Below are 23,101 nucleotides of genomic sequence, written 5' to 3'. Positions count from 1 at the left end.
CTTTGGACTTGATTTGTCTTCTTTTTCTAGTTCTTGAGGTCTAAAATTAGGCTGTTTAGGATTTTTCTTGTTTCTTAAAATAGGCATTTTATCACTGTGAACTTCCTTCTAATAACTGATTTTGCTGCATCCCATAAGTTTTGGTATGTTATATTCCCATTCGTCTCAAGGTGTATTTTGATTTTGTTTTTGATTTCTTCATTGACCCATTGGTTTTTCAGTGGCACATTGTTTAATCTCCACATATTCATGAATTTTCTGATTGTCTTTTTGTAATTGATTTCTAGTTTTATACCATTGTGGTTGGAAAAGATGCTTGGTATGATTTCAGTCTCTTTAAGTTTATGAAGGCTTGTTTTGTGGCCTAATATATGATCTCTCCTGGAGAGTATTCCATATATGTTGGAGAAGAATGTGTATTCTATTGCTTTGGGATGGAATGTTCTGTATATGTCTGTTAAGTTCATCTGGTCTAAGTTTTGTTTAAAGCTGATGTTTCCTTAATGATTTTCTGTCTGGATTTTATGTGAGTGTGTATCAAAGTCCACTACTATTGTATTGGTTTCTATTTTTCTTTGTAGGTCTGTTAATATTTGGTTTATATATTTAGATGCTCCCATGTTGCTGACATGAATATTTATGTATGTTATAGCCTCTTGTTGGATTGACCCCTTTATCATTATGTAATACCTTTCTTTATCTCTTATTACAGTCTTTGTTTTAAAGTCATTTTGTCTGATATTAGTATAACTACCCAAGCTTTCTTTTGATTTCCGTTTGCATGGCACATCTCTTTTTATCCCTTCATTTTCAGTCTGTGTATGTCCTTAAATCTGAAGTGAGTCTGTTGTAGGCAGCATATAGAAAGATCTTGTCTTTTTATCCATTTAGCCACTCTGTGTCCTTTGACTGGAGAATTTTGTCCATTTACATTTAAATTATTATTGTGGCAAAAAAATCAGATAACATACAATTTGCCATCTTAACCATTTTTAAATGTACTATTGAATAGTGTTAAGTATACTCATATTCTTATAAAACAGATCTCCAGAACTTTTACATCTTCAAACTAAAACTCTGTATCCATTAAACATCTCTCCTTTCCCCCCAAGCCCCACCCCAGGGTCACCACCCTTCTATTTTCTGTCTTAATGCAGTTGACTTCTTTTGATACCTCATATAGATGGAATCATAGAATATTTGTCTTTTTGTGACTGGTTTGTTTTACTTACCATAACATCATCAAGGTTCATCCTTGTTGTAGCATGTGTCAGAATTTCCTTCCTTTTTGAGAATAGATAATATTACATTGTGTGTATATCTCACATTTTGTTTATTTACTCATCCATTAATCGACACTTAGGTTACCTCTACTCTTGGCTTTTGTGAATAGTGCTGCTGTGGACTTTGGTGTATAAATACCTCTTACTGTTTTAACTGTTGTAGAGCATAGGAAAATGAGAAAACCAATATAACTCATTTTTATGAACACAACCTAATAAATGATGTGCATATACACATAACACTTCACACCAAGCTCAGTAATAGAAATCCATGAATCCTAAATAAAGCACTAACAAATTTATCAGTATAGTAAAGGAACATGAACTACCAGCATTTGTTGTCCATCCCATGGTGCATTAGAACTTAGAGCACATTAGTACTTGCCCATGATGCTCAGCTATTAAGTGGTAGGCTAGGGTGGCATCCCAGGTCTGCCCAGCTCCAGAGCCCTGATGCATTTGGTGAGTTTGTTGAGAACATAACAACAGCCCCATAAAAGAAATCTACTAGTATATTTCACAGATGCAGGTCAAAGGAAAAAAACAGACCTAAGAGTCTCTCGTGGATAATAAAATATTTGGAGGTAAAATACAACATTTGTTCTTTATTTTTGAAACTCCTAATAAATTAGGGGAAAAGAGAAGCTTCATTAACATGATAAATCTGATGGGGTACCTGGGTGGCTCTGTTGGTTAACCGTCTGCCTTTGGCTCTAGTCATGATCCCAGGACCCTGGGATTGAGCCCTGCATAGGGCTCCCTGCTTAGCAGGAAGCCTGCTTCTCCTTCTCCCACTCCGCCTGCTAAGTTCCCCCTCTTGCTGTGTCTCTCTCTGTCAATAAATGAATAAAATCTTTTAAAAAAATGATAAATCTGAAAGAATGCCCAGCATCATTCTTTTTTTTTTTAATTCTATTAGAGTTAACATATAGTATTACATTATTTTCAGGTGTACAATATGGTGTACAATAGTGATTCAACACACCCAGCATGCACCATTCCTTTTTTTTTTTTTAAGATTTTATTTATTTGAGAGATAGTATTAGCAAGTTGGGGAGGGGAAGAGCAGAGGGGAGGGAGAAGCAGATTCCCCACTGAGCAGGGAGCCTGATACAGGCTGACCCCAGGATCATGACCTCAGCCAAAGGCAGATGCTTAACCAACTGAGCCACCCAGGCACCCCCAACATGTATCATTCTTTTTTTTTTTTAAGATTTTATTTATTTATTTGACAGACAGAGATCACAAGTAGGCAGAGAGGCAGGCAGGCAGAGAGAGAGGAGGAAACAGGCTTCCCGCCCAGCAGAGAGCCCAATGCGGGGCTCGAACCCAGGACCCTGAGATCATGACCTGAGCCAAAGGCAGAGGCCTTAACCTGCTGAGCCAGCCAGGTGCCCCCCAACATGTATCATTCTTTTTTTTTTTTTTTTTAATTTTTTATTTTTTCAGCATAACAGTATTCATTATTTTTGCACCACACCCAGTGCTCCATGCAATCCGTGCCCTCTACAATACCCACCACCTGGTGCCCCCAACCTCCCACCCCCCACCCTTAACAAAATTCTCAGATCGTTTTTCAGAGTCCATAGTCTCTCATTGTTCACCTCCCCTTCCAATTTCCCTCAAATAAGTGAAACCATATGATAATTGACTCTTTCTGCTTGACTTATTTCACTCAGCATAATCTCTTCCAGTCCCGTCCATGTTGCTACAAAACTTGGGTATTCATCCTTTCTCTTTTTTTTTTTTTTTTTTTTTTTTACAGCTTTATAAACATATATTTTTAAACATGTATCATTCTTAACAAAGAAATAATGTCAGGGATAAGGCAGACCCTTTATGTATGTATGTATGTATTATTAACATATAGTGTATTATTTGTTTCAGGGATACAGGTCTGTTGTTCATTAGTTTTACACAATACACAGCACTCACCACAACATATACCCTCCCCAATGTCCATCACCCAGCTACCCCATCCCTCCCATCCCCCTCCACTCCAGCAACCCTCAGTTTGTTTCCTGATTAAGAGTTTCTTATGGTTTATCTCCCTCTCTGGTTTCTTCTTGTTTCATTTTTCCCTCTCTTCCCTTGTGATCCTAACATAGACCCTTTCTAACAACTATTATCTCAAGGTGTCCTGAAAGGATAATCTATCCAATGTAATGAAGTAGGTTAACAAGTTTACTACTGGAAAGGAGACACAGTTTTTGGCTGTAAACTAAGTATCTACCTAGAAATCTAGAGATAATCAATCCTGGAAAATGGTTAGGCCTAATAAAGAACAGGAGTTGTCCACTGAAAGACATATATAAAACTTCTTAAAATAGCTTTCTTCGTTCAAGAAACAACCAGTTAGGGACACCTGGGTGGCAGTTGGTTGAGTGTCTGCCTTTGGCTTAGGTCATGATCTCAGGGACCTGGGATCACCCTGCGTTGGGCTCCCTCTGCCCCTCCCTCCCTCATGCTCACTCGCTCTCTCTCAAATAAATCTTTTTTTAAAAAAAAAAGAAAGAAAGAAACAACCAGTTGCAGTTGGGGAAAATAATCTCATTCAGCCTAGCAACCAAAACTATAAAATACCTTAGAACAAAATTAACAGGAAATGTGTAAGACTTACAGGAAGAAAACTTCTGAGCTTTACAGAAGGACATGAAGAAAATAAACAGAAAGGCAGATATGCAATATTCCATAAAGGGAAGACTTAGTGCTTTAAAGATGTTAATTTTTTTTAATTGATCCATAAATTTAAATGCAAGTCTACAAAAATCTCATTTTTTAAAAAATCTCATTTTTTTTAAAAAGTGGGCTCCACACCCAGCATGGAGTTCAACGCATGGCTTGAACTCACAACCCTGAGATCAAGACCCGAGCTGAGATCAAGAGTCAGATGCTGGGGCGCCTGGGTGGCTCAGTGGGTTAAGCCGCTGCCTTCGGCTCAGGTCATGATCTCAGAGTCCTGGGATCGAGCCCCACATCGGGCTCTCTGCTCAGCAGGGAGCCTGCTTCCTCCTCTCTCTCTACCTGCCTCTCTGCCTGCTTGTGATCTCTCTCTGTCAAATAAATAAATAAATAAAATCTTAAAAAAAAAAAAAGTCAGATGCTTAACCAACTGAGCCACCCAGGCGCCCCTCTTTTTTTTTTTTTTTTTTAACTTGGAAATACAATTCTAAAACTAATCTGGAATAAGTGAAATAACAAGTGAAAGAAGAATGTTGGGGGAAATTTTATTACCAGATAATTCTTATTATAAACCTAGAAGTTAAAATAGTATCATACTGGTGGTGCACTAACTTAAAAATTAGCCAACTTTATTACTGAAGGAGTTAAGACTTGAAGAGATAAGTTTCCAAAGACCACAGAACTCTAAATGAGTGGTGTCAGACTTCCAAACCCACACTCTTACCACAATGCAACACCACCTTCCTAAAATATACATAGATACATGTATTCATGAAACTATGAGAAAGAAGCACACCTAAATATGAGTATTAGTTATCTTCAGATGATGGAATTATGGTGTGATTATTCTTTTTTTTTCCTTCTATACTTTTTTGAATTTTCCAAATACTCTACAGAGAACAGTATTGCTTTTATAATTGGACAAAAATGACAATGCCTGCTATTTTCAGAAACCAAAGCTCCACTGCCCCTTCAATGTGGGAATTCGGCCAAGATCTTATTCTTGGACAGCATCAGTGAAAGGGCCTTGGGAATGCTCATGGGCGCACCAGCAGAGGCATGTCATATATGGAAACCTTCCATTATGATGACCTCACCACTGGAACCCATTCAACATAAACCTTGCCTGCAAGAGCTAGCAGAGCTCTTCGGACAAAACCTGAAGGGTGGAGAGCTCAGAAAGAACTGACCTAAAGAAGAACAAACTGGGCTCTTGGCGTGTAGAAGTCGTCTGTATCCATTTGGGCTTAGCAGGTCTCTGTGATCAGTTCCTAGGGAAGGATTAATTTCCCCATCTCATTCTCCAAAAAAGAACTCCCACAGTGACCAGAGGGTTATTTCTGTCTTTTTCCTGGGGCCTGAGTGAGACCTCAGTTGTTACTTGTGTTGGAGAAATAGTAGTGGGTTATTAGTGGGTAAAAGAAGTGGAAATATCACCTAGACTAAAGGAAGTAAGACTATTCTTAGATATTCCTCAGTCAGTCCCTGTAGTTAGCTTCCCGATTCCTAGCAGTCTCCTCTCTTCACCTCACTTTGCCTTTAAAAACAGCACTGGCGGGGCGCCTGGGTGGCTCAGTGGGTTAAGCCGCTGCCTTCGGCTCAGGTCATGATCTCAGGGTCCTGGGATCGAGCCCCACATCGGGCTCTCTGCTCAGCAGGGAGCCTGCTTCCTCCTCTCTCTCTGCCTGCCTCTCTGCCTGCTTGTGATCTCTCTCTGTCAAATAAATAAATGAAATCTTTAAAAAAAACAAAACAAAACAGCACTGGCCCCTTTGCCACCTTGAACAGCTCTTGACAGCCCCACTTCCCATGCTTAAACATCTGTGTCTAGAACTCCTCTCACCCAGCTTAGTGTTCTATGCTTTTTCTGTGGCTCTGCAGTTTTAAATTATTTGTAATCGAACCATGGTAGACTTGAGATAAGTTTACACAAATACTTTACCTCCCAGTCCTAGTGTTGTTCTCTGAGCACAGAGCCTCTGTTTATGACCCCTAGAACTTAAACATGGCCTAGGAAGAAAGCATATAATGAGAATAGAATGCTGTGTGTTAGTTTGAACTGTTTTCATTGCACTGACAGAAAATTCAATTTAGATTGGTGGTCAGGCACAGCTGGACCCAGCAGCTACCGTCATCAAGACTCACTTTACATTTTGTTTTAAAGATTTTATTTTTAAGTAATCTCTACAACCAGTGTGAGACTCGAACTCACAATTCTGGGATCAAGAGTTGCATGCTGCATTGACTGAGCCAACCAGGCACCCCCAAACTCATTGTGTATTTCTCTCTTGGCTCTTATATACTCAACATCCGTTCATTTATATTTTGTGTGTGTGTGTGTGTGTGTATGCTCATCTAAATAAGTTTTTGCAATATGGTAGTTTTGATAGTCATAGGTTTATATCCTATTGTCTTGGTAAGTCCAACAAGAAAAAGAAAACTTCTGTGTCCAACAGTTCCAACATAAAGCCCTGGAATTGAGTTGTTTGGTCATGACTTTGGTCATGACTTCATCCTATGACCAATCACTGTGGCCGGGGGTATAGAATGCTCTGATTGAGCAGACCTGGTCCTTGTGCCTATTCACCAGTGGAACCACATGCACTGAGAGTGGGGAGAATTCATTCTCCAAAGAAAAATCATGATGGCATTAAGAGCAGAAGGAGGAGTGGATGCTGGGCAAGTAAAAGGAACAGAGATCCACAAAAGGTACCTAGGAGAAAAAGTTGGGCCTATCATCGCCACTGTGGGCAGTATGACCTAAGATGAGTGAGCTATTAAGATAGAAATGACATGGGGCGCCTGGGTGGCTCAGTGGGTTAAGCCTCTGCCCTTGGCTCAGGTCATGATCTCAGGGTCCTGGGATCAAGCCCTGAATCGGGCTCTCTGCTCAGCAGCGAGCCTGCTTCCTCACTCTCTCTCTGCCTGCCTCTCTGCCTACTTGTGATCTCTGTCTGTCAAATAAATAAATAAAATCTTAAAAAAAAAAAAAAAGGAAATGACAACACCAAGTACTATTTGCTCTAGATAATAGTACCAGAATTATGGGGTAATGAACTCTTCACTCCCAAAAACATGGGTCACACATCCAGGCCATGGGTCATTCATTCATTTAATTTGCACTTATTGAGCACCTGTTGTGTGAGGAGCACTGTTCAAAGTACATAGAATTAAATGCTGTGCTTTCTGTCTTCAAAGGGTGAATAGTAGAATGAGATAAAGGAGACATACTCTCAGGAAACAGCACAAGAGCAGTTTCTTCCTAATTGATGAGTGTGCATAGATGAGCAACAACTTTACATATGAGTGCTGAGGGAACCCAAGTAATGGAGAAATGAATGTTTTCACTTTAGCCATGTTCCACTTTTATAATTTCACTTACACCCTTTATAACTATAATTGATTTGTTTTTTGTTGTCGTTTTTGTTTTTGTTTTAAAGATTGTATTTATTTACTTGACAGAAACACAGCGAGAGAGTGAACACAAGCAGGGGGAGTGGGAGAGGGAGAAGCAGGCTTCCTGCTGAGCAGGGAGCCCGATGCGGGGCTCGATCCCAGGACCCCAGGATCACAGCCTGAATCAAAGGCAGACGCTTAACAACTGAGCCACCAGGTGCCCCTATAATTTATTTGTACCCCACTCTTAATTCTTTAAACGAATATTTATGCCCACTCAATGTCAAGACCCCAGACTCTGGATACCTAGGAGAAAGGTTTTCCAGGATCTGTAAAATATTAGAAAGAAAAAATAAATGGATTGAACATGGGGGCAGACGAATCAAGAATACATTCCCACTATGGATGAAACACATGATGTGTCATGTCATAAACAATATAAACGTGTATAATGAAACCAAACATCACATAGAAGGCTCTGTTTTGCCATGTAAAAGTTGGCATAATATATAGTGAAATGTGTGTGTATTATAGGTAACATATATAACATCATGAAGTACGATATGTAGTAAAGCACAATATATAGTAAAAGTAGTCAAAGTAATTTTGCTGGAACTCAGGTGAGTGCGGGCGATGGAGCAGTACGTAGTTCAGCTCAGACACCCAGCTGTCTGCTAATCCGGCTTCACCTAGATGCTGGACCACATGGATTTTAAACAACTCCAAGTTCCTTTTCATCAACATTTTAATAAATATTTAATGACCGTGAACTTGGAATTGTAATCTTTGGCAAATGCTTGGGGTGCAGCTGCCAATCCTTATTGGTGGCTGAGTAAGGTCCGAGGCTCTCAACTTTCAAACTGTTTTTATTTTGTTTGAACACAGTTCACCAGAGTTTAGTAAGAGAGCCCATGGGCCACTTACTACATTGATTCCCACTTCACAGCAGAAAAGGAACCTGCAGTAACCACAAGGGTTTCTGTACAAGCAAATTTGGAGAGTCAAATTTCAGACAATGTGGTCGTCTCCTTATTTACAAACTTGGGAGTAACATGGGAATACCTACCCAGGTAATCATTCCAATGTTTGAGGTTTTTTTTGTTTTTTTTTGTTTTTTTGTTTTTTTTTTTTAAAGATTTTATTTATTTATTTGACAGACAGAGATCACAAGCAGATGGAGAGGCAGGCAGAGAGAGAGAGAGAGGGAAGCAGGCTCCCTGCTGAGCAGAGAGCCCGATGCGGGCCTCGATCCCAGGACCCTGAGATCATGACCTGAGCCGAAGGCAGCGGCTTAACCCACTGAGCCACCCAGGCGCCCGCCAATGTTTGAGGTTTTGATCTTGTAGCCCTTCTTTCTGTCCATAATTGGCTAGCAGAGTCTGCTGCATATCCAATTATTCTTTGTCCAAGAAAATAAAGCCCTATCATCAGAGTAAAAAAAAAGTATCTTTTCTTTTCTTTTCTTTTCTTTTCTTTTCTTTTCTTTTCTTTTCTTTTCTTCTTTTTTTAATAGCAAGGGACTACGCAACCAGCCCATCCAAAGATAGTCTCAAGTTTGTTGTGTTTTTTTTGTTTTGTTTTGTTTTGTTTTGTTTTGTTTTGTTTTTGTTGTTGTTGTTTTAATGAGTGGAAAAGTACTGGTGTCAGAATTCAGTGGGGATCAGCCCTCAGGAAAGCTGCCCCCCCCAACCCCCACCCCCACCCTCCTCCATGGCCCATGAAATAGAATAGCAGCACCGAATCAATTCGTCCATGGCCCAGACTAAGGAAAGGTCAATAAAAGTTGCAGACAATTTGATATTATTCTGCCACTGCAGGGCAGAAATTACAGCAGTGACCTGCGGTGGAATTGCTTTTGAAAGCCCATTCATTCCTTGTGTCAAATGTTCATCTGAGAACCCTGGGTTTTCACAGCTTGTTAGAGAGTTAGTATAGCATCGGGATAGAATGATCAATAAACAAACAGACTTTTAATTTGAGTTAGAGGAGACACAGGTTGTTCCTATTCAAGGAAGATAAACCGGATTCTGGGTCTAGCTCAACAGAGCTAAGTCCAAAGAGTAAAAAAAAAAAAAAAAAAAAAAAAAAAAAACCCAACTAATAAACACAATCAGTAAACAAAACTGGGTCTGGGAGCCCACCTGACCATCTGGAGGCAAAAATTCGCCCCCGGATGCTTTATTTAGATCAAGTTTTAAAATTGTCTGTGCCTCATATTTCTAAAAATTGGGGCAGTTGACCTTATTTGGTGAGAGCCAGAGGAAGAGAACTTCCTAGGTGTCTGGTCCCACACAAACTCACTTTCCAGGATAACAGCTCAAAATCCACACTTGCTGCCAGTTCCATTCTCACCACAAGGTGTTATTGAAGTAAAGTATTTTTAAGACAGTGAAAAAATGTATTCTAAACTTTAACTTTTATGAGGTCTTGAGTGGCCTTTTTCTATTTTGAGCTTTCACAGCTTCTTTACTTGATGTGTTCAAGGTGATTTTGGCGAGCCAAGACTTCTTAAACCAAATGTAGGGAAAGAAGGACCTGCATTTGCTGTAACATTTGAAATTAAGACTGATTTTAAATTATTTGCATTATGTTGTCATGGGAGAAGCTCACCTTCAGACCCTGCAAGTGATTCTTCTAGTAGTTCTCAGCTCATCCTCAGCTGCAAGTGTGTTTTTCCCCAAGCACTAGGAGAGGGCATAATGCCGAGGTTACAAGTGGGCTCCAGAGCCAGCCTGACCTGGGATAGATTCCTGGCTTCCTCACTTACTGGCTATGTAATATGGTAGTTTTGATAGTTTTGATAGCCATAGGTTTATATCCTATTGTCTTGGTAAGTCCAACTTAACCAAGTGCCTTACCCTCTTCAGCTCCAAAGTTCTCAATTTCATAAAATGGGAACACCAGAAGTAAATGAGAGAATGCTTACACAGGGCATAGTACCATTTGTGACAATTAGACACAACTCAGTAAGTGGCAGTATTGATAATAGCAATCATAGTAAGAACAGTGAGGCCTAAGGCCAGTAGTTTGCTGTCAATCACCCTCTCGGGCCTCTAGCTGTGCAGGGGAAACATTCTTCTCTTGCCTAGAGAGATGGACAGAGGATCCTCACAGCCCAGGGAAACCCCCTCTGGGGGCTCCTGGGTGGCTCAGTTGGTTAAGCATCTGCCTTTGGCTCAGGTCATGATCTTAGAGTCTTGGGATCAAGTCCCAGGTTGAGCCCCAGGTCAAGCCCCACATGGTAGTGATCCCTGCTCAGTGGGGAGTCTGCTTCTCCCTCTCCCTCTTCCCCCCACACCCCTTTGTGCTCTCTCGCTCTCTCTCTTTTACTCTATCTCAAATAAATAAAATCTTAAAAAAATAATAAAAAAAAACCACACTTCGTGGGCAGGCCTAATGTCAGGTGGACCTTGACTTTAAAAAGAACCATCTATGGGGCTCCTGGGTGGCTCAGAGGGTTAAGCCTCTGCCTTAGGCTCAGATCATGATCTCAGGGTCCTGGGATCGAGCCCCGAATCGGGCTCTCTGCTCAACAGGGAGCCTGCTTCTCCCCCTCTCTGCCTACTTGTGATTTCTGTTAAATAAATAAATAAAATCTTAAAAAAAAAAAAAAAAGAACCATCTAGCAGCAGGGAGGCTATCAATCCTGCTTTTAAAGACCTCTAATCCCTTTTCTCCTCCAGCTTTTCCTGTCTGGGGATGAGGGTAGGGATTGATGGGAAGGACAGAATGACTGTGGGAGTTGAGGGAGGGTACTGCCTGAATATTAATAAGGGAAAGGGTAGGGATCCTGGGAGACATCCCAGGCCAGCCCAAGATTTGGGACACTTAGAAAGTGGAAAAGGATGTTGCCTGTTTCTAGGTCCTCCAGGATCAGGGTCACCCCAGAGGACTGGAAGGAAAAGGAAGGTACATGTGTCTTTTTACTTAGATGTATGGTAGATTTCAAATTTTTCCCCTTTGGCTATTACTTCATTTAGCATTGACTATCAAATGCTGGCTTTCTTGTAGCGATCACATGTGGAATTTTCTGTGGGTCTCATGCAAACCTCACCTCTCTATCCAAGCTTCCACTTCTTTGATATAGGAAGTCTGGTCTGGTTCAAACACTTTCATCCTCCCTTGTCCCCACCCTCTCAATGGTACAACCACAGACTTTCTCTTGGGTGGAGTATTTGCAAGAAGGCTCCAGCCCAACCACGTTCCTTGTGCCCATTGGTCCTTTAAAGACACCCCAAAACTGAGGGCATCTGGTTTGCTGTATTACTGTCTTCCCCCTTTACAGAACTCTGCAGGCTTGGATGGGCTCAAGGCAGATCAGTACAGCCAATGCACAAGTAGACATCCTAATGGAGAGTGAAAACTATTCTGGGCACCTGGATCTTCCAAATTGTCCTCTTGGAATCTCCTCCCCTTACTTGGTAGGGACACAGCCCTCCCTGTTTGCAGAGTAATAAGGGAGTCCCCTCTCATTACACTGCTCTCCCCCAAGACTGGGGACTTGGCTGGGAAGACTCAGTCTTCTTCTCTCTCTGGTTTTCCTACGTAGATACCTATGGGGGAAGAAACCAGAAAGTAAGGTGGCTGAGCTGTGTCTCAGTGAGCCCTGGGGGAGGGGTTGGTCTCCTCATTTGACCATGTCCCAGAGCTATTGTTTGTAGTTGGGGCCATAGCAACAATTTAAGGGAAACAAAAATGTTCACTCAACGTTCTGTACCAGATAAGATTTAATCCTGTTCAAATATTCTGTATCTTTCTTGTTTTTTGTGCTTCCTTGTTCTATCAGTTACTGAGAAAATTGTGTTACTCCAAGTATGATTGCAAACATATCTATTTCTCCTTTTTGTTTAGTTAATTTTTTCTCTCTCTCTGTCCATATGTATATGTGCTATTGGGTGCATGCAAACGTGGAATTGTTATATCCGCTGGTGGACCCACCCTTTTATATTGTAAAATGGCTCTTTCCTTGACTGTTCTTTGCCTTAAAATGTGCTTTGTCTGATATTGGTATAACTTTCTTTTGACTAGTGCTTCTTTTACTTTCAGTTTTACTGAATCTTTGTATGTAAGGTATATCTCTTATAAGTAGTAAATTGCCAATTTGATATCATCAAATACCCAAACAATTTTTATCTTTAAATACGGATATTTGCACAGTTTAAAGTTCGTGTAATTACAGATATATTTATGTATTAGCTCACCACCTTATAATTCGTTTTCTACAGAAAAGATCAGTCTTTTCTGTTAAGGTCATTGCTGATTGGATGGGACCCACCCCTAGTGGAGGATAATCTGCATTACTTGAAGTCTACTGATTTAAACATTAGTTTCATCTTAAAAATTCCTCCAGAGAGGGGTGCCTGGGTAGCTCAGTGGGTTAAAGCCTCTGTCTTTGGCTCAGGTCACCATCCCAGGGGGGATAGAGCCCCGAGTCCTCAGGGATCTCTGCTCAGCAGGGAGCCTGCTTCCCTTTCCCTCTCTCTGCCTGCCTGACTACTTGTGATCTCTGTCTGTCAAATAAATAAATAAAATCTTAAAATTTCCTCCAGAGAAACATCTACATTAATGTTTGGCCAAATATCTGGGTACAGTGGTCTAGCCAGGTTGATACATTAAAGGTGACCATCAGGTCCAGGTGGAAAGCCCAAAGTATTTGACAGACCCCTCCCCACAGTGGCTCTGAATTCCAGTGGTTTTCTCCCTTCTCCCAAAAGTCTGCCAAAAGCACTGGTAAGCTTCTTAGTCTCTTAGTTACTGCATCTTGCTCAACTTCTTTTTCTTTCTTTCCTTTTTTTTTTAAAGAGTTTATTTTTAAGTCATCTCTACACCCAACGTGGGGCTCGAACACACAGCCCTGAGATTAAGAGTTGTATGTTCCACCAACTGAGCCAGTCTGGGGCCCCACTACTTGATCAACTTCTTGGTCTCTGCCCTGTGCTGCTCTAGCATGGGAAGATGTCTTAAGAGGAAGATGGCACAGAATATCAGATTTACCCAAATGAGTTTCCTTGCTCTCAAAACCTGGCCTCTTATGTACTACCTGCTTTGGTGGTTCTGGGGCCTTCAAACACTTTCATATTTTATCCTAGTGGGAAGATCATTGAGATGCTGAAATGCGCATTTTATGAAATCCAATTCTTCGTGAATAATTCTTAAACTTAGAATAGAGCAATACTTCCTTAAGATGAAAAATAATGCAAATTATATTGAATAATACTAGAGTAGGGTCCTCAATGGTATATTGGGAAAGAACATGGTTCAGTATTATCTGTGTAGATAACAGAGCACAGTCACCTGGGTCCCCCTCAGATTTACTGGATCAGAACCTGTGGAGGTTGGAGGAGATGGGTTGAGACCAAACCAGACACATTTTCATTAAACACAAGGATCCCATTTGTAAGCGTAAAACATTAAACATTGTTCTGAAAGTTCTAAATAATGTAATAAAAATAAGGAAATAAATGAAAGGTAGAAATATTGGTTGAAATAAATATTTTCAGATGATACATTATCTATCAGGAAAGGAAAAACTTCAAACTAATGAGTTTAGTAAGATAACTAGATATGTGTGTATAATAATATACCTGTGTATATAATAAAATGTATATATTTCCTATACATCAGTAATGAGTTAGAAAATATAACAAAGGGGCGCCTGGGTGGCTCAGTGGGTTAAAGCCTCTGCCTTGGGCTCAGGTCATGATCCCAGGGTCCTGGGATCGAGCCCCACATCTGGCTCTCTGCTCCACAGGGAGCCTGCTTCCTCCTCTCTCTCTGCCTGCCTCTCTGCCTACTTCTGATCTCTGTCTATCAAAAAAATAAATAAAATCTTTAAAAAAAAAAGAAAATATAACAAAAATGTCAATATAGCAGCAATAAAAATTTTAAAAACCTCATTAAGAAAACAACTCTGCAGAATCTATATGATGACATCTTTGTGATGTTGTTGAGGAAGATAAAGTTTTGAATAAGTGGAAAGACATAAACAGCACAAAGATACAGCACAAAGATATAAACAGTACAAAGAAATAAACATTTTGTAAATTAGTATGTAAATTCAATGTAACTCCAGTTAGGGTCTCAATTTTTTCAGGGGATTTGGTGAAAGAATTTCACAAAATGATTTTAGTGTTTTTCTGGAAGAATAAATGAATAGTAAGAACCAAGAAATGTTTGAAAGAGAGTAGCAATACAATATTTATTTCTAAAGATATTAAAACCTAGAGCTATATTCAAAATGGTGAGATATTGGCACAGAAATAAGTAGGAAGATAAAGGAAGAGAGCGAGATAAAGGAAGAGAGCAGAGTACAGAAAGAACATTCAAATCATGGAAATTTGTTGTGTTGACTGGTTTCTAAATGGTATTGTCCAGTTAACAAATAGTGTTGGGTAGTAGCCCTTGGGGTAACAGAGAAGATAGGGAACTTTGAATGTATCTCATAGTTTATATTAGGATAGATTTCTGCTGGATTCAATAAAGATTTCAAAATAAGAAATGAAATCACAAAAGTGGCAGAATAAAATGTAAGTGAATATTTACATAATTATGAATTGAGGAATAACTTCTTTAAACATGGCGCAAAAATACATGCCATGAAGTGTAAGACAGATGTGTTCATGTCAAAAGTTAAAACTTTATCAGAGTAGCATTTACCTCGGAAGATTATTATTTTTTTTTAAGATTTTATTTATTTATTTGACAGAGAGAGATCACAAGCAGGCAGAGAGGCAGGCAGAGAGAGAGGAGGAAGCAGTCTCCCTGCTGAGCAGAGAGCCCGATGCGGGGCTCGATCCCAGGACCCTGAGATCATGACCTGAGCCAAAGGCAGCAGCTTAACCCACTGAGCCACCCAGGCGCCCGGAAGATTATTTTTTTTTAAGATTTTATTTATTTATTTGACAGAGATCACAAGTAGACAGAGAGGCAGGCAGAGAGAGAAGAGGGAGCAGGCTCCCCGCTGAGCAGAGAGCCCAATGCGGGGCTCGATCCCAGGACCCTGAAATCATGACCCGAGCCGAAGGCAGAGGCTTTAACCCACTGAGCCACTCAGGCACCCTCTCAGGAAGATTATTGACTAGGAGAAGTTACATGGAAGGCTGCCTTGGGTAGTGGTTATGTGGGTGGAAAGACTCACTGCACACTTGAAATTTGTTTACTTGTCTGTATGTGTGTTGTTCTTCAATTTAAAAAAAAATTTAGGTAGCACTTCCAATTGGAAAAAGAGACCAAGAAAATAATTTTTGAAAAAACAACAAACTAGGAATAAAAATTGCAACACTTGCAACATATAAAAAGTTAATTAATATCTCTAATATATTAACAATTATCGTAAATCAGTAAGAAAGGATTAAACACCCTAATAGTGAAAATGCACAAAAGTAATACATATTAGCAATAAAAAAGAAAAGATGTATAATGCACTAATAACCAAATAAATGCAAATTTAAATATTTAAATTTTTAAATATAATTTAATATAACAATAATTTAAATTACCCAGTATGACAATACTTTTTACCTGTTAGATTGCAAAGACTAAAAGATTTAATGCTTGGAACGCCTGGGTGGCTCAGATGGTTAAGCGTCTGCCTTCTGCTGAGGTCATGATCCCAGGGTCCTGGGATAGAGCCCCAAGTTGGGCTCCTTGCTTGGCAGGGAGCCTGCTTCTCCCTTTCCCACCGCCCCCCTGCTTGTGCGCTCGCGCTCTCTCTCTCTCTCTCTCTGTCAAATAAATAAATACAACCTTCAAAAAAAATAAATAAAAGGTTTGATGCTCTCTAGCTAGGTTGTAAGGAAAGTAGCACTCTCATACTTGAGTGGGAGAATACATTGCAATTACTTTTTAGAGGTCTGGGTTAGCAAAATGATTTATAGTTAAAATGTGCATTCTACTTGGCCAAGAAATTTTTCTTTTTGGAATGATCTAAGGAGAGATAATTCCAGAAATTCACAAACATATGTGAAAACATGTTCATGACAGTATTGTTTATAATAGGGGCAAACTGGAAACTACTTAGACAGCCAATCAGCAAAGGACTGGTTCAATAAATACACTGAAGTATATGCAAGCAATAAAACAGATGTTGGTGCAAATGTATATTTATGGACACAGAAAAAAGAAATTCCAAGACATAGTGCTAGGTAATCAAAGTGGGACTTGTTTATTTCTTCGTGTAACCGATAGTGAGTGCCCACATATGTCAGGGCCTCCTCTGGTCACACAGGGTACAGCAGGGAGGAGGAGAAAAGTAAAAACAACTCCTGCTTCTCTGGAGCTAGCATTCTAGTGGCAAATGAAAGATAATAAGAAGTGAAATAAATTATGTAGTTATAAAGCAGTGTGTACAGGATAATACCATTTCCTAAATGTGTATTTGTATTAAAAATGTCTGCAAAGAGTTTAATCCTTCGTGGCTTTCTGCATGGTGGAGATTTTTATTTTCCACTTCATGCTTTTCTCCTGAAGTGTTCTGAATGAGTATTCCTTTTAAATCAGAAGAAAATAACTGAATTTCTGTTTTGACAAGAATCAAGTGGCAAAAAGAATGTCTGAATAAATGATATTCTCTGTTGCCTTCCTTCAAGAAATGAAAAGATCAAGAACTGTTGAGTGGAGAGATTTTTTGACATTAAAAGAAGGTGCAGGGGTGCCTAGGTGGCTCAGATGGTTAAGTCTCTGATCGTGATTTCGGCTCAGGTCATGATCTTAGGGTTGTGAGATGGGTCCCGCGTTGTGTTCCATGTGGGGTGTGGACACTGCTTAAGAGTCTCTGTCTCCTCTCCCTCTGCTCTTGACCCTGCTTGCACATACTCGCTCTCTCTCTCTCCCTCAAATAAATAAATAAAATTAAAAAGAAGCATGCAAATGCAAATCAAAACTATAGTGATGTGGAGAAGCCTTGCTGGTGGAAATGCAAGATGGTATAGTCATTTTGGAAGGCAATTTGGAAGTTTCTCACAAAATGAAGCTTACCCTCACGTATTACCAGCAGTCAGACTCCTTGGTTATACAAATGGGTTAAAAATTCACGTCTACACAAATACCTGCTTGAGGATGTTTGGAGAGGCTTTATTCATAATTGACAAAACTTGGAAGCATCTAAGATGTCCTTCAGTGGGTGAATGGATACATGAACTGTGGTACATCCAGACAATGGACTATGACTCAGCATTAAAAAGAAATGAGCTATCAAACCATAAAAACACATGAAAGGAACCTTAAATGCATATGACTAAGTGAAAAAAGCCAATTTAAAAAGGCTACAGATGTTAAATAAAAAAAAAAGGCTACTGTGCAATGTCAACTATATGACATTCTGGAAAATCAAAACTATGGAGACAATGAAAAAATCAGTGATTGCCAGGAGTTGAAGTGGGTGGAGAAGGATGAATGGATGGAGCACAGAAGGTTTTTAGGACAGAAAAACTATTCTGTATGACACTGTAATGGTGGATATCTGTCATACATTTGTCAAAACCTATAGAAGGTACAATATGGAAAGTAAACTCTGATGTGAACTGTGGTCTTTGGGTGATAATGACATGTCAGCGTGGGTTCATCAACTGTAACATATGTACCCATCTTGTTGGAGATGCTAATAGTGGGGGAGGCTATGTGTGTGGGGGTGGGTAGGGTGCATATGATAAATCTCTGTACTTTCTGCTCAATTTTTCTGCAAACGTAAACCACCAGAAAATAAAGTCTATTTAATTATTATTACTTTTTTTTTTTAACACATAAGAGCAAACGTGTCATACCCATTAGGAGGGCGGCTATTAAAAAATGTCAGCGAGCATGTGGAGAAATTGGAACACTTACTACACACTGCTGGTAGGAATGTCAGATGTGTAGCTGCTGTGGAAAGCAATGTGGTGGTTCCTAAAAAAAAAAAACTTAAAATAGAATTACCATGTGATCCAGGAATGCCACTTCTGGGTATACACCCAAAAGAATCAAAAGCAATGTCTTGAGGTATTTGTTTGTGTTCATTGGCAGCAGCATTCACAGCAGACAAGAGGTAGAAATAACCCCAGTGTCCTTCCGTGGATGAATGAATCAGTGTGACAAAGGAATATTTGAAGTGGAATATTACTCAGCCTTAAAAAGGAAAGAAAGTCTGACACATGCTACCCCATGCAGGAATCTTGATGACATGATGCTAAATGAAATAAGCCAGTCACACAAAACAAATACTGTATGATCCCACTTACAGGAAGTGCCCAGGATTGTCAAAGTTGCACAGACAGTAAATAGAGAGGGGTTAGCCAGAGTCTGGGAAAAGTTGTTGTTTAATGGGTACAGAATTTTATTTTTACAGGATGAAAACTTTTTGGACATTGCACATTAAAGTGAGTATACTTAACATTAGTGAACTGTACACTTAAAAATGGTTAAGATGGTACACTTTATGTTTATGTGTAGTTTACCACAACTTAAAATAAAATTAAGGATAAAAAAATAAAAGAAGTGCTCAGCATTCCTAAGAATGTTATGAAACGCAGACACCAAAAAAGAAAGACCTTTGCATAAACTTCAGTAAGCAAATGTTACCAGACAAAATCAAAAGGCAAATGTTAAACTGGGAGGAAAATACATATTTGCAACCACTGGGATAGGCAAAAGGCTCATAGTATCATTAATGAGACGTACCAAGAACTCTTATAACTCAAGAAGATTCAAGTGAATCATCCAGTGGAAAAATAGACAGACGTGAACCAGCTATTCCTAAAGAAAGACAAAGAAAAAAAATTAATAAATGCCAAATGTATTCATTCTCATTAGTTACCAAATAATTTTGCATTTTAATTAAATTTTACTTTATTTTTCTTTTTTTTAAGATTTTATTTATTTATTTGACAGACAGATCACAAGTAGGCAGAGAGGCAGGCGGTGGGGAGGGAAGCAGGCTCCCCGCTGACACAGAACCCGATGTGGGGCTCGATCCCAGGATCCTGAGATCATGACCTGAGCCGAAGGCAGAGGCTTAAACCACTGAGCCACCCAGGCGCCCCTTATTTTATTTTTCTAAGGGGGCTCTATGCTCAGTGTGGAGCCCAGCACAGGGCTTGACCTCATGACCTTGAGAACAAGACCTGAGCTGGGATCAAGAGTCAGATGCTTAACTGACTGAGCCCCACAGGTGCCCCTGAAATTTAATTTTAAAACAAGAAGATACTGGGTACATGGCTGGCTCAGTCAGTAGAGCATATGACTCTTGACCTCAGGGTCACGAGTTCAAGACCCACATTGGGCATGGAGCCTCCTTAGAAAAAATAAAAAATAAAACAAGAAGGTGCTAAGTTTCTCCTTTTGAATTAGGAAAAAATTAAAAGAGGGCTAATTGCCACGTGGTTCTTTTGGGCACAAGGAGAGCCAGAGAGGCTTAGTTGGACAGCTTGCCCACAGAAGCAAACAACTCAAGATGCAAACACCTATTTCTAATTTTTCTTTTTTTTTAACCATTGTGTGTATCAGTTTTATAATCAGAGAAAATAATGAATCATATGAAAATTAGAATGTTTCCAAATGTAATAAACAAATGTAATGGACAAAAAAAAATCATTGAAAAAAATCGTTGCTCCTCAGTGTCTGAAGTGTGTGACGAAGGAGGTGGTCTCATACACTATTAGCAGGAGTGTGAACTTGTACAACCTTTTCAGAAGACAGTCTGGCAGTTTCCACCAATGTTTCAAAGTTCTTGCTTGATCAAACAATTCTGCTTTAAGAAAATTACCATAGACACACACATGCACACAAAAGCACATACATAAAGTTTTATTAGGGGCGCCTGGGTGGCTCAGTGGGTTAAGTGCCTGCCTTCGGCTCAGGTCATGATCTCAGGATCCTGGGATCAAGCCCTGCATCGGGCTCTCTGCTCAGCAGGGAGCCTGCTTCCCCCTCTCTCTCTGCCTGCCTCTCTGCCTACTTGTGATCTCTCTCTCAAATAAATAAAAAATCTTTTAAAAAAATAAGATAAAGTTTTATTAATTGCACTAATGTTTACTTAAGTAAAAAATTGGAAATGACCCAAGTGTCCATCAATAGGATATAGTTTAAATAATTTATAATATATCTCAACTATAGAAAACTGTGCTAAGGTTTAAAAAATTATATGAATTATATGATTTGAAAAGATATCCAAGAGTATTATTAAGAGTAAATGGTAAGTTTCAGAACAATTGTAAAAACATATGTTATAATTCCATTTTTTATAAGTAATGTAAAAATGGTAGAAAAATCTGGGAAAAAACGGGAAAAAGTATGCATCATACTGTTAACAGTGGCCATCTCTGATTCAGGTCTGCAAAATTTCAGGAGATGTTTGCTTTCTAAAATAAACATTTTTGTATTCTTGAGTTATTTTTTGCACTGATTTTTGAAACCAGGGTGGGGAGTACACATCTTAAAGGTGGGTTTCCTCGTAAAAAATCGAGTACCTCTGGTACCTGGTTTAGCCTCTGTCCCCTCCATCCCTTCTTCTCTCTGTCAAAGTCAAGTCAGGCTGCACTTCCTTAAGAATTTCCTAAGAGTTTCAGTTTATTCAGATATCTTTCCTTTCTGATCTCTGGTCTCCTTGGACCCTGAATCATGACCAAACCCCTTTGATCACAGGCTCTTTATTGTTTATCAGTTAACTGTGCCAACAAGGTGTGACCACCCTGGCCTCAGTGCTGAATGCTTAGAAGGAAAAAGAGCCAACCCTGACACTGTGAAGGGAAACGATGCCCCCTTTATTTTATTTTATTATTTTTTAAATGAGTTTATTCATATATTTTTCAGGGAGAGAGAGAGAGCACAAGCAGGGGAGCAGCTGGCAGAGAGAGAAGCAGACTCCCCACCGAGCAGGGGCCCCCGATGTGGGACTCCAGCCCAGGACCCTGGGATCATGACCTGAGCCGAAGTCAGACCCTTATCTGACTGAGCCACCAGGCGTCCCATGATGCCCCCGTTTAGATTCCCGATCTGGGTGGGAAGAGACTGGCTCCCTGTCTCCACCCATGGAGGGAGACTCAGAGGAGAAGCTCATGACCTGGGCACTAGCTCTTAGCCGCCTCCGCCAGTGAGGACTGACAGCACTCTGTTCCTGCTGGACAGCTCCCACCTTGTCTGCTGCCTTGCGTGCCCCCTCAGCTAGTGAGGGCTTTTGCAGAGACCTAAAACGTTCGTGGAGGATTCCCATTAGGCCTGGAGTTTAGGTTTTACAATAAGCACTCAGGTCAATCGCCAAAAGGTAAGTATACCTCATGATGGCTACAGTGTCCCTTCCCCATGGGGACAATCACAGGTCCTCATGTAAAACCTTCCCTAACCTACCCTCTAATCTCTCTCACTCCTTATTCACCCTCCTGTTAATCTTCAGTTCATGAGGAACACAGACCTGCCCCAGGCCATTGTGCCAGGACACCAAAACCATGTAGAACTCCTACGCAGTGTCCCCAGAGTGGGTCCAGTTGTGCCTGTCTGGACAGCTCAAAGCTGAAGGGAAATGCCATTCATACCTGGAAAAGAAATCCCATGCATCCTGCTCACCTGCTACCCCCCCCCCCCCACAAGCTCCTAGGTCTTGGGCTGAGTCACGGGTCATGGTGGGGGGTTCCCAGGACACCTTAAGCAGGTATTTGATGCATCCTTCTTTTGGTGAAGGGTAGGTATCCTGGGGACCCCCAGAGTTTCTCATTCCCTCCATCTGGGTGCAGCACAAGAATGTGCATTTCTAACAGGTTATCAGGCCATGCTCATGCTGCCTTCCAGGCAGGCTGGGGACCCCACGTAGGAATTGCTGGGTTTGAAGATGGGGTAGAGTCTGGAAGGCCAGGCAGGAAGCTGTGTCAGGACCAGAGCCTGAAGCAGAGTGGGGCTAATGGGGCGGAAGGGAGGCAGAGCTGAGGGGCATCTCGGAGGGGAGGGCACCAGGAAGGGAGCCCAGCTGGTTGTAGAGCATGAGGGAGGGGGAAGCATCTAGACTGACTTGGGGTTGCTAGCCTGAAGGACCAAAGGGAAAGACTCTGAGGTAGGGAAGCCAATAGGCACACTAGTGTTGAGGGGAGGGGACAAGAGTTCAGGTTTGGAGGGTCATCTGGGTGGGGATGTCCAAAAGGCACTTGGTAATTTCAATCTGGATTAGGCATCAGGTGTGAGGACTGTGGGAATGTGGAGCTGAGACTACGTGCCACAGAGCTGGTGGCTGACAGTGTGGGAAATGAGACCGCTGCCCCGAAAGAGTACACGGACTATGAAACGAAGAGCAAGAACCACTGTGGAACATGCTACAAGCTTGTGAGTCTTGTTAGGTGTGTTAAGGCAGTTCCCTTGGTCTGTAATTCCCAAAACTTAGGAACTGGCAGAGGGAATCTGGTAAGGTAAGGAAAACAATATGTGAAGATCCAGAGGTGGTTTAAAGTGTCCAGGTTGACTCAGCCCAGCCTTTAGAAGCTTGTGTGAGGGGCAGCGGGTGAGTAGGGCTCATGGGATTTCTTTCCCAGCTATTGATGGCAAGTTCACCTCAGCTTTTTGCTGTCCTGGGCTGGTACCAGACAAGGCACAATTGCACCCACTTGGGGACACAGCGTGTCTGTCCTAGGCCGACCCCGGGGTTGGGGGGCTGCAGGCAGCAGGGCCTGAGGAGGGAGGTGTGGAGGGAGGAGGCCCACTGCCATTCTTGGTATGGTTCTTCTCTCCAGGAGCAGAGCTGCATCTGGCCTCACTCTGGGCAGCTTATAAGGCCTGGTGTGAGATTT

Source organism: Lutra lutra, chromosome 9 (genome assembly GCF_902655055.1).
Source record: "Lutra lutra chromosome 9, mLutLut1.2, whole genome shotgun sequence".
NCBI classification, from domain to species: domain Eukaryota; kingdom Metazoa; phylum Chordata; class Mammalia; order Carnivora; family Mustelidae; genus Lutra; species Lutra lutra.
This window is presented reverse-complemented; position numbering follows the sequence as displayed.